The sequence below is a fragment of the Chrysochloris asiatica genome, unplaced genomic scaffold (assembly GCF_000296735.1).
Source record: "Chrysochloris asiatica unplaced genomic scaffold, ChrAsi1.0 scaffold00033, whole genome shotgun sequence".
Classification (NCBI taxonomy): domain Eukaryota; kingdom Metazoa; phylum Chordata; class Mammalia; order Afrosoricida; family Chrysochloridae; genus Chrysochloris; species Chrysochloris asiatica.
The window spans coordinates 1,013,575-1,028,749 of record NW_006408551.1 but is presented as its reverse complement, the minus strand read 5'-3'; the positions used below and the strand labels follow the sequence as shown (position 1 = coordinate 1,028,749).

At 36.2% G+C, this 15,175-nt stretch overlaps 1 pseudogene; it reads right to left on the bottom strand.

Annotated features, from left to right (window-relative positions):
• Positions 1-11,883: 11,883 nt before the first annotated feature.
• Positions 11,884-12,745, bottom strand: LOC102821376 (annotated as a pseudogene).
• Between the last annotated feature and the right edge of the window lie 2,430 nt (positions 12,746-15,175).

Below are 15,175 nucleotides of genomic sequence, written 5' to 3'. Positions count from 1 at the left end.
AGAAGGCCTCATCTTTCTCTCTCAGAGCGGCTGGTGGCTTGAACCATAGACTTTGAGACTCGCAGCCCTGTGCTTATAGTATGGAGTCACTGAACACCCAAACCAAAGATTGTTGTTGTCGTTGCTAAGTGCCATCGAGTCGGTTGCGACTGATAGCGACCCTGTATAGGATTTCCGAGGAGTAGCTGATGAGCTTGAACCACCGACCTTGCAGTTCAAATGGCTTTGCAGTCTGGCGCATTAATGCACAGTGCCACACCAGGACTCCAAAGATTAATGAGTCTTACATTCTGGATTTGGACCAACAGCTGCTCTGTGGTTGGTTTTCAGCCAATACCAATAAATTATGTTAACATCTTCACCAATGCTTTCCAAATCTTATTCAAGCCCCTCAATTTTTCGTTTTAAAAAAGTCCACACAGAGAACCTCAAATTAATTGACTATTTGAAGGATTTTATTTGGTTGCTTTAAATATGAGGGTAAGTCAAAATTTTGCTGCCGGTGTTCCAGTTTATAATGCACGAATTTATTCTAAGAAAACTGTGGTCAGTCAGTGGATGGCTGCTAACAGCTGATAGGGTTTTGCAGTCTTCTTCCCTCTAACATGACTTAAGAAAAAAAAAAGAAGAAAAAAAAGGTCTGAGCAAAACAGTGGCTTTTGAAAGGATCTGCTGGATAAGTTAAATTCAAGGTAGAGTTGTTAGCTCTGAAAGTATTTGTAACCTTGCTTTGGGACTCTAAAGCGACTATCTTGATAGATTTTTTTTTGAAGGAAACAGGATAATCATAGGTGCCTATTGTGAAGACGTTTTAAGAAAATTGTAAGGTGCAGTGGTAAGAAAATGGTCTTACCATCTTCTTGAGGAAAAATTCTTGAGGAATTTTTTTCTTTCATGACAATGCATCTGCTCATTCTTCAAGGGTAGCTAAGGTTTTCCTATGATATTTCCTTGAGAAACCTTACCCTATCTAACCTATAGTCCTAATCTTGCCCCTTCATACTTCTAGTTTTTACCAAAACTCAACAACACTTAAAATAATTTTATTTGACTCCATGAAGAATTCAAAAACTGCTGTTTTGATGAGGTGTAGCTCAATGAGAGCAGAATTTTCCAGGGAAAGTTTAGAGAGACTGAAACATCAACTTCAGAAGTATATAGACCTCTATGTTGAGGATATATTGAGTAACACTATCTTCACATTTTGATGTTTATGTTTTAAAAAGCCCTCTATGATTTTGCAGCAATTAAAAAACATTTTTTTCTTTCTTATTTCCTACCTCCAGAGATGGTCATTACAACTGTATGCTCATTCCCCATAGTAAATTTCCCAGAATTTGCATTCTTCATTTGAGTAAAGAGGACTTTTTATGTTTATGTTTATAATTTATGGAAGACCTGAATCAGTCCCAAGAAAATGAGAATCACATAGGCAATAACATATTAATTAAATGACTAACAATATATTAATTAATTGTTGTTGTTGTTAAGTGCTTTTGAGTCAATTCTGACCCATAGTGACCCTGTATAGGGTTTCCGAGGAGCAGCTGGTAAGCTTCAACTGCCAACCTTGCAGTTCAAATGGTTTTGCAGTCTGGTGCATTAACTCACAGCACCACACCAGGACTCCATATATTAATTAATTAAAATATTAATTGTGTTGTTATTAAGTGCCATCAAATAGGTTTCAACTCATAGCAGTCCTGCACAGGGTTTCTGAAGAGCAGTTTGTGCATTTGAGCCGCTGACTTTGTGATTAGTACTTCATTGCTTACCCTATAGCACCACACCAGGACTCCAAAAGATTAATAGACTTTTTGTATAGAAGAGGATTACATTTTCATTTAATCTAGTTTTCTATTCTTTCATCCAGAGTCACCTAGTATTGCTACCTTACATAACCCTGGAATCTTTGAATTATATTCTTGCTCCTCAAAATCTTAAAAAGTCAGTTGATACTCTCTTGTGACTGGCTGACTTCTGGTTATTTGTATTTCAGAGAACTGAACATTTTAAAGACTGCAGAGATCCTAATTTAACATTAGATGATGTCCAACTTAATGCTGATTCTAGATGTTCTTCATTTAATTTATATTTACATGATCTATTTTTTCAGATGCATAAATCCAGCCTTATAAATGTCTTCAGTCAATTTTAAAACCACAAATTCTTGCCTCTTAATTTAAAACTACAAATTAATTAACTATTTGGTGGTGGTGGTGGTTATGTGCTGTGGAGTCAGTTCTGACTCATAGTGACCCTGTACAGGGTTTCTGAGGCTGTAAATCTTTTTGGGAACAGAAAGCCTCATCTTTCTCCTGCAGAACAGCTGGTAGTTTTGAACTGCTTATCTTGCGATTCGCACCCTGATTTGTAACCACTATGCTACCAGATTTACACATCTGTAATTTTGGTAAATCAGATCAAAATTGTTTCTTAGAGAAAGCCATCATCTCTTAAAGAGAAGAGAAAGGGAATCACAGATAGTTACTTACTCTTTGAATAGTCCATAATAGTTTCAGTTGATTCACCTGTTCCTGATCATCCTGAGAGTTAGACAGATGAGGATGAATATATTTGCAGAGGCTTGTGTGAGGACTTCTGGTCACTCTTATTCATGGACCCATGCTCAGCTCCTAGGCATCTCTGGGATTGATTTAATATTTTCATTTCCAGTATGTGGTCAAGGCTTTCTTACAAAGGCATTTGTGTGGTTTTGACAGTAAGTTGCTGCTCAAAGATCCAGGGAATATCAGCAGCTGTCCCTGGTTTCAAAAGAGACAATATCCACCTTTTTTAGAGGAGGTGTTCACATTGTAGAGTAAAAAGATAGACATTTGTTTTAATTGCTAGGCCTAAAGCCAAATTAATAAACAAGAGTCCTTGGTGACCTAAGTCCTGGCATTTTTAATGAATTAGTGTAATGATCATTTGGCATAACTGTGAAATATGTAGCAGCAGGGACAGTATCCTCAGAGAAATGAAGATACAGGCCCTGTGTACAAAATAAAAAGCTAATGATAAAGAGCAAGCCATTCTTTTCTCTTACATTTTTTTCTCCCTCAATATCTACAGCAGCCATTAACTTTTTTTTTTCTCTTTCTGTAATATTATTTTTGCTTTAAATAATTATTATGCATTAATGGTAATGTAGTGGTTATGAGTTGAACTGCTAACCTCTAGGTCAACAGTTCGAAACTACCAGCTGTTCCGCGGGAGAAAGATGAGGGTTTCTGCTCCCGGAAAGATTTATAGCCTCAGAAACCCTATACGGGGTCACTAGGAGTCGGAACCAAGTCCATGACATATAACCATCAACCAATCATGTATTACATATAAAAATTTAATTTAAGATAGTAGAAATAGGATCAATAAAATGTAAACATGCTAATCATTCTCAATATTTCAGGATACATCCTTCTTTCATGTGTAAATATGTTAGTAGTTGGCATATTCACAGTATGTGAAGGCATTTTTTCCCACGCTGTTTTGTAAGTTGCTGTTGTTCAGTGCCTTGAGTAGGCTCTGATTCATAGTGACCTTATGTACAACTGAGTAAAACATTACCCAGTTCTGTGCCATCCTCTCAATTGCTATGTTTGAGCCAATGGTTGCTGCCACGGTGTCAATCCATCTACTTGGGTATCTTCCTCTTTTTCATAGACCCTCCATTTTTCCAAGCATGATGTCTTTCTCCTGGGACTGGTGCCTCCTGACAATATGTCCAAAATATAATAGACAAGTCTTGCCATATCGCTTCTAAGGAGAGTTGTGCCTATACATTTCCCAGACAGATTTGTTTGTTCTTCTGGTATTCCATGATACTTTCAATAGTCTTTAACAGCATTATTCAAATGCATCGATTCTTCTATGGTCTTCCTGATTCATTGTCCATCTTCCACAGAAATATGAGGCAATTGAAAATACCATGGTTTACACTGTAAGTCAAACCAAGTTTGTGGTCTTTGATCATCATCATTAAATATTTCAAGTTCTCTTCACTTTCAGCAAGCAAGGTTGTATCATCTGCATATTGCAGATTGCTAATGAGTCTTCCTCCAAACCTGATGACATGTTTTTCTTCATATAATCCAGCTTCTAGGATTATTTGCTCAGCATACAGGTTGAATGAGTATGTTGAAAGAATACAACTGTGGTGCACAACTTTCCTAATTCTAAACCATTCGGTATTCCCTTGTTCTGCTCGAACAAATGTCTGTTGGTCTATGTACAAGTTTCTCATGAGCACAACTGAGTGTTCCAAAATCTTCATTCTCAGCGGTGTTGTTCATAGTTTATCATGATCCTCACAATCAAAACCTTTGCATAGTCAATAAAGCACAGGTAAACATCTTTCTGGTATTCTCTGCTTTCAGCTATAATCCATTTGATGTCATCCCTCATTCTACCTCCTCTTCTGAATCTGGCTTGAACCTTCTCTATCAATGTACAGTTGCAGCTGTTTTTGTATTATCTTTAGCGAAAGAATACTTACAATGATTTGCATTAAGCATGCCTTAGTCCTCAGATTGTTATCTTTGCTCTTGAACACTTTAAAGAGGTCTTTTGAAATAGATTTGCCTAATGAAATGCATTGTATGATTTCTTGACCACAGCTTCCATGAGCATTAATTGTGGATCCAAGTAAACTGATGTATTTGACAGCTTTAATCCTTTTTCCATTTACCATGATGTTATTTATTAGTTCAGATGAGAGGATTTTCATTGTGTGTACACTGAGGGGCAATCAATACTGAAGAATGTAGTCTTTGGTCTTTATCAGTAAATATTTCAAGTACTCTTCCCTTTCAGCAAGCAAGATTATGTCATCTGCATATTGTAGGTTTTAATGACTCCAATCATGATGCCACATTCTTTTTTGTATAATCCAGCTTCTTGGATTATTTGCTTAGCATACTGATTGAATAAAAATGGTGAAAGGATACAACCCTGATACATACCTTTCCTGATTTTAAACTATTTTTTTAAAGTACCCCTTTGTTCTGTTCAAATGGCTGCCTTTTGTTCTGTGTAGAGGTTCCTCATGAGTACAATGAAATGTTTCGTAATTTTCACTTTTTGAAATGCTATCCATAATTTGTCAAAGTCCACAAAGTCAAAAGCCTTTTCATAGTCAATAACACAGCAATGAACATCTTCATGCTATTCTCTGTTTTCAGCAAATATTCATATAATGTCAGCAAAGATATCCATCATTCCATGTCTTTTTCTGAATCCAGTATGGATTTCTGGCAGTTACTTATTGATGGACGGTTGCTATTTTTTTTTTTTTAAATATCTTCAGAAAAATTGTACTTCCATGTAATATTAATGATATTGTTCAGAGATTGCTGCATTTTGTTGGACTACTGTTCTTTGGAATGGGCACAGATACGTATTTCTATGGATCAATTGACCAGGTAACTTCCATATTTCTTGACATAGACCTGGGAGTGCCACTAGTACAGCATCAGTTTGTTGAAACATTTCAATTTATAATCTGTCAATTCCTGAAACCTTGCTTTTTTGCTGCTGCCTTTAATGCTACTTGGACTTCTTCCTTCAGTGCCACCAATTCTTGATCATATACTACCTCTTGAAATGGTTGAACGTCAACAATTTCTTTTTTGTACAGTACTCTGAATTCCTTCCATCTTCTTTTGATGCTTTCTACATCATTCAATATTTTGCCCATAGAATATTTCAATATTGCAACCTGAGCCTTGAATTTTTTTTTAGTTTTTTCAGTTAGAGTAATACTGAGCATGTTCTTTCCTTTTCACTTCCTAAATCCAGCACTTTGCACTTTCATTGTAATATTTAACTTTGTTTTCTCACGCTGTCCTTTAACATTTTCTGTTCAGTTATTTTACTTCAGCATTTCCTCCAGTCACTTTAGCTTATCTGTGTTCAAGAGCAAGTTTCAGATTCTCTTCAGACATCCACTTTGGTCTCTAAAATCAGGTGGGATATATTCAGGGTCATGTTTTCTCCCTCTTTCTTTTCTATTGACTTCCCACAGATACAGTCAATTTCATCTGTAGAATAAGCACTGGACTGGCAACCACAAGGCCAGTGATTCAAACCCACCAGCTACTCCTTGGAAACCCTATACCGGGTCATTATGAGTCAGACCAACTCCATGACACTTAACAACAACAGAAACGTATTCCATCTAGAGAGGTCCATGTGTGTAGTTGCCTTCTATTTTGTTGAAAAAAAAAGTATTTGCAATGAATAAGTCATTGGTCTTGCAAAATTCTATTACACAGTCTCAAGCATCATTTCTATCATCAAAGTCAATTACTGATCCTTCTTCTTTGTTTCCAACTTTTGCATTCCAATCAACAGTAAATATCACTCTATATTGTATGTTGATCAATTTCAGATTTGAAGAAGTTAGTAGAGTTCTTCAATTTCATCATCTTTGGCTTCTCAAGCTGCCTTTTGAAATTTTATGTTCAGCTCTTCTGCTTTGTCTTTTCTTCCAGTTGCTTTAGCATCTCTACATTCAACAGAACGTTTTGACTGTCTTCTGACTTCCATCTTGATTTTTTTTCTCTCCTTATTTCCTGTCTTCTTAATGACCTTTTGCTTTCTTCAAGTATGATGTTCTTAGTGTCATCCCACAACTCTTCTGTTCTTTGGTCATTAGTATCGAATGCATCAAATCTGTTCTTGAAATGGTCTCTAAATTCAGATAGACTATATTGGCTCTTGTGGAATTGTTTTAGTTCTCTTCAGCTTCAGCCTGAACTTGCATATGAACAATTAATGATCTGTTCCATAGTCTGCACCTAGTCTTGTTTTGACTAATGATACCAAGCTTCTTTACCAATTCTCACAAACAGATGTAATCAATTTGATTCTTGTGCATTCTATATGATGAGGTATATATGTATAATTGACTGATGTTTTAAAAGGGAATTAAAAATGAGTAAGTCTTTGGTCTTGCAAAATTGTATCATGCAATCTCCAGCATCATTTCTATTACCAAGGCCATATTTTCAACTATTGATCCTTCCTCTGTCTTTCAAACTTTCACATTCCAATCACAAGTAATTATCAATGCACCTTGATTCCATGTTTTATCAATTTCAGACTGAAGGAGCTGGTAGAATTATTCAATTTAATCATCACTGGATTTAGTGGTTGGTGCATAACTTTGAATAATAGTGTTATTAACTGGTCTTCCTTGATAATCATCAAATAATGTTTATTGTAGTATGGAAACCTTTTCTTGACTTTTTACAACAGTGGTCTCATAAAATATTTGTCCTTTGCGGGATTATGTGCTGAACTGCATGGTTGGTTTGAATCGCAAGATTGAAAGTTCAAACTCACCAGCTGCTCCTCACAAGGTTTCTATTAGTCAGCATTGACTTCACGGCACTTAACAACAACTTCATTCAGCATAATGTCCTCCAGGTTCATCCATGTTATGATGTGTTTCACACATTCATTGTTATTCTTCAATGTTGAGTACTATTTCACTGTGCATATGTGCCAAAGTTTCCTTATCTATTCTTCAATTGATGGGATTTAGGCTGTTTGAAACTTTTTGCTATTGTGAATAATGTTGTGATGAACATGGGCGTGCATGCATCTATTTGTTTCACAGCTCTTATTACTTGAGGATATATACTAACTAAAGGAATTGCTGGGTCATATGATTTTTTATATTTTCAACTTTTTGAAGAAGTAGCATGCAGTTTTGCACAGTGGTTGTACCATTTTATAGTTCCATCAGCAATGTAAGAGGGTCCCAGTCTCTCTACACTCTTGCCAGGGTTTATTATTTTCTATTTTTTAAAACTTTGCCATTAATGCTTGGGTGAGATGATACATCAAAGTTTTTATTTGAATCTCTGTAATGTCTAATGATCAGGAGCATTTCTTCCTATGTTTGTTGGCTGCCTGAATAGCTTTGGTGAAGTGTCTGTTCATGTCTTCTGCCCATTTTTAAAACTGGACTATTTATCTATTTCATTCTTGAGGTGTTAAAGTTTTCTATAAATTTTAGAGACTAATACCTTGTCTGGCATATCATTACCAAACTTAGTTGCCAGTCTGTGAGTTCTCTTCTTTCTTTTGGGGAAAACTTGTTTTAGGGGGTCTCGGTCATCTATTTTGTTTTCTGCTGTTTGCATGCTTTCAGTTATGCTTGATAGTCTATTTATACCATATATTAGAGCCCCTGAGTTTGTTCTTATGTTTTCATTGATGATCTTTATAGTTCTGGGTTTTATATTTAAGTCTTTATTCCATGTTGAATTCAGTTTTTCATATGTTGTTCAATATGGTTCTTATTTCATGCTTCTGCATATGGATATCAGATTGGTCAGCACCATTTGTTGAAGAAACCATCTCTTTCCCCTTTAATATGTTTTGACTCTTTGTTTAAGGTCAGCTGTTTTCATGTGGATGGATTTACTTAGGGTTTCTTAATTTTGTTTGATTGATCTATGTATCTTTCGTTGTACCAATACCAGGCTGTCTTGACCACTATGACTTTGTAGTAGGTTTTGAGCTTAAGAAGTAAGATGCCTCCTACCTTGTTCCTCTTCTTTACTAATACTTTGATTATCCAGGATCTCTTTTCTATCCATATAAATTTAGTAATCGCTTTTCAATATTTTTAAAGAATGATGTTAGAATCTGGATTGGGATTGCATTATATCTATGGATCATTTTGCATAGTATTGACATCTTCACAATGTTAAGTTTTTCATACATGAGCATGGTATAGTTTTACATTTTTGTACATGTCTTTTGGTTTCTTATAGTAAAGTTTTGACATTTTCTTTATGCAGGTATTTGTTTCTCTGGTTAGATTTATTCCTAAATATGTAATCTTTTGAGTGGGTATTGTAAATGATATTGTTTTCTTGATTTCTTTTTTTGAGCTGTCTTTGTTATTGTAAAGGAATCCAACAGATTTTTGTATGTTGATCTTGTAATCTGCTATTTTGATGAATATTTCTATGCGATCCAATAATATTATTGAAGAATATTTGGTATTTTCTATATATAGGATCAAATCATCTGCCAAAGAATCCTGGTATGATGCTGTAAGATAAGCTTGTTGTTGTTGTTAAGTGCCATTGAGTCAGTCCTGACTCATAGTGACCCTGTATAGTGTTTTCAAGGACCGCCTGGTGGGTTTAGACTGCCCATCTTGTGATTAGTAGTCAAGTGTTTACCCTAGAGCACCACATCAAGATACGCACTGGCCTGCTAATCACAAAATTAGCACCAGCCACTCCTTGGACACCCAACACAGGGTCACTATGAGTCAGAATGGACTCAACAATTGAAAACAACATCATCTGCAAATAGAATTATTCTTCCTTATCAATTTGGAAGTCTTTAATTTCCTTTTTTGCCTTATAGCTCAGACTAAGAATTACAGCACTACATTAAATAGGAACGGTGATAAAGGACATTCTTGTCTGAGTCCCATTTACAAGGGGAATGCTTTCAGGTCCCTCTACTGAGAATAATGTTGCCTGTTGGGTTTGTATTGTTGTTGTTAAGTGCTGTTAAGTAGGTTCCTACTCATAGTCATCCTGTACAGGGTCTATTCCCTACCCTGTGCTCCACCTTCCCCTCCCCCGAACCCCCACATCATGGTAACCAGCAAATAATCCCACCCCCTGCAGTATGGGTTCTTTTTCTTAGTTTTTTTTTTTACAGTAGTTGTCCTATGCAGTATTTCTCCTTTTGTGAATGACTAATTTCACTCAACATTATGTCCTCAAGGTTCATCCATGTTATGCGGTGGCTTGCAGCTTCCCTGTTATTCTTCAAGGTAGCATAATATTCCTTTGTGTGTATGTATCACAGTTTGTTTATCTGTTCTTCAGTTGATGGGCACTTAGGCTCTCTCCATCTTTTTGCTATCAATTATTTATGGACATTGTTATATGTTCATAATATAATATAACACAATGTTCATAGTGTGCATAACATAGATATATGCACACTATGAACATTGGTGTGCATATATCTACTTGTGTTATGGCTCATATTTCTTGTGGGTAAATACCAAGTAGAAGAATTGCTGGATCATAAGGTATTTCTATTTCCAACCTTCTGAGGAAGTGCCATATTGCTTTCCAGAGAGGTTGGACCATTTTGCAATCCCACCAGCAATGCAAGAGCATCCCAGTCTCTCCACATCCTCACCAGCCTTCATAATGTTTTGCTATTCAATATTCTGGTGCTGGCAGTGTTTCACTGCTATTCATAAGGTTTTCAGTGACTAAGTATATTGAGGTGCTGTGGGCTAATGCGTCAGACTGCAAAGTCATTTGAACTGCAAGGTTGGTGGTTCAAGCTCACCAGCTACTCCTTGGAAACCCTATACAGGGTCACTATGGGTCGGAATCGACTCAACGACACTTAACAACAAAGTATTTTGAAGTAGTCCTCCTCTCCTTCTTCCTAGTCTGTCTTTGTCTGGAAGCTGAAGTGAAACTTGTCCACTATGGGTGACCTTGCTGGCATTTAAAATACCAGTTGCATAGCTTCCAGAATCACAGCAAGTCACCACAGTCTGACAAACTGACAGATGAGTGGTGATATAAAAACTTAGTGTTTGATTTATTTTCTTTAAATTTATCTACTTTTCTAAATTGAGATACATTCATTGTTTATTAATGGCAGATCCTTTTTGCCCTTTGTTCTCAAAGACTTGTTGCCTGTACAGAAATCCTTCTGCCCTCCTCAATTTATTTACCATTTAGTTAGCTTGCTAAGGCAGCATATCCTAATCTTACAATTTCAGAAATGTTCTGTTTCTCACTTGATAGGTGATTTAGATGAATTTGAGGACACCTTTTCAACCGAGCTACACTGTTTAATCTACATTTATCATGAATTAATCCAATATTTGTGCTTATGTTTCCTGTGCTTATATCTCAATTTGTTTTTAATTCACATAGAGGAAGTGGGTGATTATTTATACCAATCAGCAGCCATTTTATTATTTAGAAAATGAATATCACTATTTACATAGATACCAACCTGTGCACCCAGAGGATATCAAGACTAGTATGGATAGTCATTTTTCATCTTCAGTCTCAGAAATCAAAAAGCAGTGGTTTTATAAAGTGGTGTTACTGAATGCCTGATACTAAGAACTTGAACTCTAGACCTTTGATCTTGATGGAGTAGGCAAAAGAACTGCTATATGGAGAAAGAGTAGAAGATGAAAACTTAGCCAAAGTTGACCTCTAGAGCATTCCAGTGTGTGTGTATGTGTGTTTATATGTGTGTGAATGTGTCTCAGTCTATATGTATGCGCCTGTGTGAATGTATATAAAGTTTCCTGGAATTAAGGATAGAGATCAGTAGTAGAGGGTATGAATGAAGAGTCAGAGGATGTAATATTTCAGAAATATGAATTTACCTATAACTTTAGGATGTGGGTATGTGACCAAATGATTTTTCTGACTGAACTTTGATCACTGAACAGTTTTTGTCTTAATATGTAGACTGGATTTTGGGAGCCCCTCTTTCAAGTTCTCTATTTTTTTTGTGAATCCATGCTGGGCCTTCAGTATCTTAATGGTATCACAGTTTGACTTTATGGCACAAAAGAACTGCAACTAGCATGAGGAAAATGCCTGGAGTAAGGGTTTGGTATTAATTTTCCTCAATGAAGTTAAAGATCTCAGATTACAAGCCCTTTTCTTATTTTCCTTTTTTCTTGCTTTCATTTCTTTTTCCAGAAGTTTTTCCACATAGTTTCCATCACCTATGGAAGCTGCATCTTTATCTATCTCAAATCTTCAACAAAAGATGAAATATCCATTATTAGGACAAAATCACACACAAGAGTAATGAATAAGATCGCAGAACAGACAAGTATCATCTGCGCTATTGAGCCAAAAATCTGTGTGAAAGTTTCAGTATAGGATTTGCATCCCAGAGAAAGTGGTTAATGACATTAGAATCACAGAAGTCTAAATCCAGTAGCAAGCTAATATGATCAACAGAGTAGTTATCCAGTAACCAAAGAGCAGCCTTTTGTGAGATCTGTGGTTCATGGCTATGTAATGCAAGGGTTTGCAAATAGTCACATATTGGTCATATGACATTGTGGTCAAGAGGAAAACTTCTGTTATTCCAAACAAGTCTGTAAAATCTTTTGGCTTGCACAAGCATTATAGTTAATGTTCTGTTACCTGTTGACATACTGTGTAGGAATCTAGACATGCAGGCTGAGGTGAACAGGATTTCAAAGAAAGAGAAATTTGGGAGAAAAAAAAAAATACATGCAGTTTGAAGACATCAATCAACTAATGTGAGGAAGATGATGATCAGATTTCCAGTTACACTCTGAATGTAGGTGAGAAGTTGTTTTTAAGTGTTGTCAAGTTGGTTCCAGCTCATTGAGACCCTGTTTAGGGTTTCTAAGGAGCAGCTGGTGGGTTTAGACTGCTGATCTTGTGGTTAGCAGTCCAGTGTTAATTTGTTATTGTTGTTTTTAAGTACCGTGGAGTCGGTTCCGACTCATAGTGACCCTATACAGGGTTTCCAAGGCTGCAAATCTTTGCGGGAGCAGAAAGCCTCATCTTTCTCCCATGGAACACCTGGTAGTTTCAAACTGCCGACCTTGAGGTTAGCAGCCCAATTTGTAACCACTACGCTTTAGCTATATAAAATTCAGAATCTATAGTTGTGGGTCTTCTTTCAGTCCCAGGATGATGAGTATGGTCAACGCTGTATGATTTCACATCCCTGGCTCCTGATTTCTGTTCAATCTGTGTTAAACAGGAAAAAAAAAACAACAGATTTGAGAAGAGGTGGTGATAGTTTTTCTGATGAATTTTGCCTGGAAACGTCAGGCAATGTATTTTACATGTATGTGCTTGAGTTGATGATATTTATAAAGCATTCATGTTCGCAACTCTTTCAGTATGCCATTCTTGGCTTTGAAATCTGACTTTCAACCATTTTTGACCAGAACATATTGTAAAATAAATATTTTGCATTTTAATCCATGTACTAACACAGGCATAGTCACATATATCTGAAACAAAAATTTCAAAAAAATTACTAACACCTCTTATGCCTACCCTCTGATTGTTTCTATTTTTATATATGTCATTAAAAATAAATATAGGGACAGCAGTTAATTTTACATTCCAGGAACAGAAGACCCTAGGACCATCAAAGGAGAAGAGCATGAGTGGAATGTGGAAATCTATCCAGAGAAACAAAGACACCAGAGATGAGTACATGGAGAGGTAGAGCAGCAAAGGACTCTAGACTCATGGAGAGAGCAAGACTGTGTGCTGGCAGTCAGGAGGCAGGCTTGCAGAATGTACCCTTTGGTTGTTTAAATGATTTTATATTCCTGAGTGTTTTGGTGTACATCTCCCAGCCCCACAAAAACAAAAACAGAAAAACCCCCAGAGGGAACAGAAGCAAATACTATTGAATGATGATGCATGGAGGGGATTTATAATCATTGCAATGAAACAATGAGTGTAAAACTGATGTTCTCCCATGTAAATAAACTATCACTCAGTTCACAATAAATACTTAAATAAAACCTAAAAGCTAAGATTGGGGAAAAAAATCACCTAACAACAATAACAACAAAAAACACAAATATCATAAAACTGATTTATAGCCTAGCTCTGGTATAATAGTGGTTACGAATCGGGCTGCTAATCTTATGGTCAGCAGTTTGAAACTACCAGCTGTTCCGTGGGAGAAAGATGAGGCTTTCTGCTCCCATAAAGATTTACAGATTCGGAAACCCTGTAGAGGGTAGCTATGAGTCGGAACTGACTTGACGGCACAGAACAACAACGATTGGCCATGACTAATGGTTTAGAAAATTATATTTAAATTTCATACAGATGTTTTAAATGATAATTGTTGGTGTTGTTGTTAAGTGTCATTAGGTCTGTTCCGACTCATTAGCAATCATGTATAGAGTTTCTGAGGAGCAGCTGGTGAGCTTGAACAGCTGACCTTGAGGTTCAAACCAACCTTACAGTCCAGTGCATTAACCTGTAGTGCCACACCAGGACTCCTCAATAATAATATAGTCCAAAATATAACAATCCTATTCTACCTGATATATTTATTAAAAAGTTTTCCCCTTGTAGTTTATACTTATAATTAGATCTATTCACAGCATATACTTGTTCTATTAGTAACAATGAGATTCTGACAATTTTTGTTGACTTTTTTGTTGTTTTTAAGTGCTGTTGAGTAGGTTCCTACTCATAGCAATCCTGTTTAGGGTTTTCCAAGGAGTGACTAGTAGGTTTGAACTGCCAACCTTGCAGTTAACGGTCCAGTGCTTATCCTACAAAGCCACACCACGATTCTATTTAGGGTACCCTTTATTTATAAGAGCATTTCCTTGTTCACATTTGAAATTTTACTCAGTTTCATTTATCTACATTAAACTTTTTTTTCATGAGAAATTGTTAATGCATATGAGTAGTTATGGCCAACAAGATGGTTCTAAACACGTATTAATTCAGGACTCTGCTCTACTGTCACCCTAAACATTCCATTACTCTACTGAGGATATTTTCTTTCTAAAAGTCATCCTTTAGATGTTTTCCATGACTTTCTTAACTGCTTATGCCTTTAATAGATTTTCACAGATTGTCCACTTTGGCACAGAGAGTACCCATAAACAGCTAATTCACAAATAAGTAAGGGAATGTTCGGTAAAAGAAGTATACCTCTGAAGAATATGATCCTTGTTTTATAAAAAGGACTTAAACACACCTTTTCAAGTTGAGGGTATTACATTCAGCTCACTAAGTACTGACTGGTCTTCAAAGTCACTTTCAGATTTTGCTTTAACATTCTATAATAATTTTCTCTAATTTCTGTCTTTCATTTTACTCAACCAGTTATGATGTGGTTTCTGGGCATACCATCCCATCTGCACCTCCTTTTGGCAAGATTATTTCTTTAAAGTTAAATAAAATGCAGCCATTTTATTTGACCGATTACTCCTTCCTTTTCACTATCTGGGCATGTTCCTTGCATGGTAATCACATTCCTGGCTTTAGTTTTGCCTTTCTGCTTCTTGACTTCTTTAAAGTTCTCTTTTTCCCTTACTCATTTTTATGATGCCACTTTTCTCTGCATTCTCTACTTCCTCTTCTCTGTTTAGCTGTATGTTTTCCAT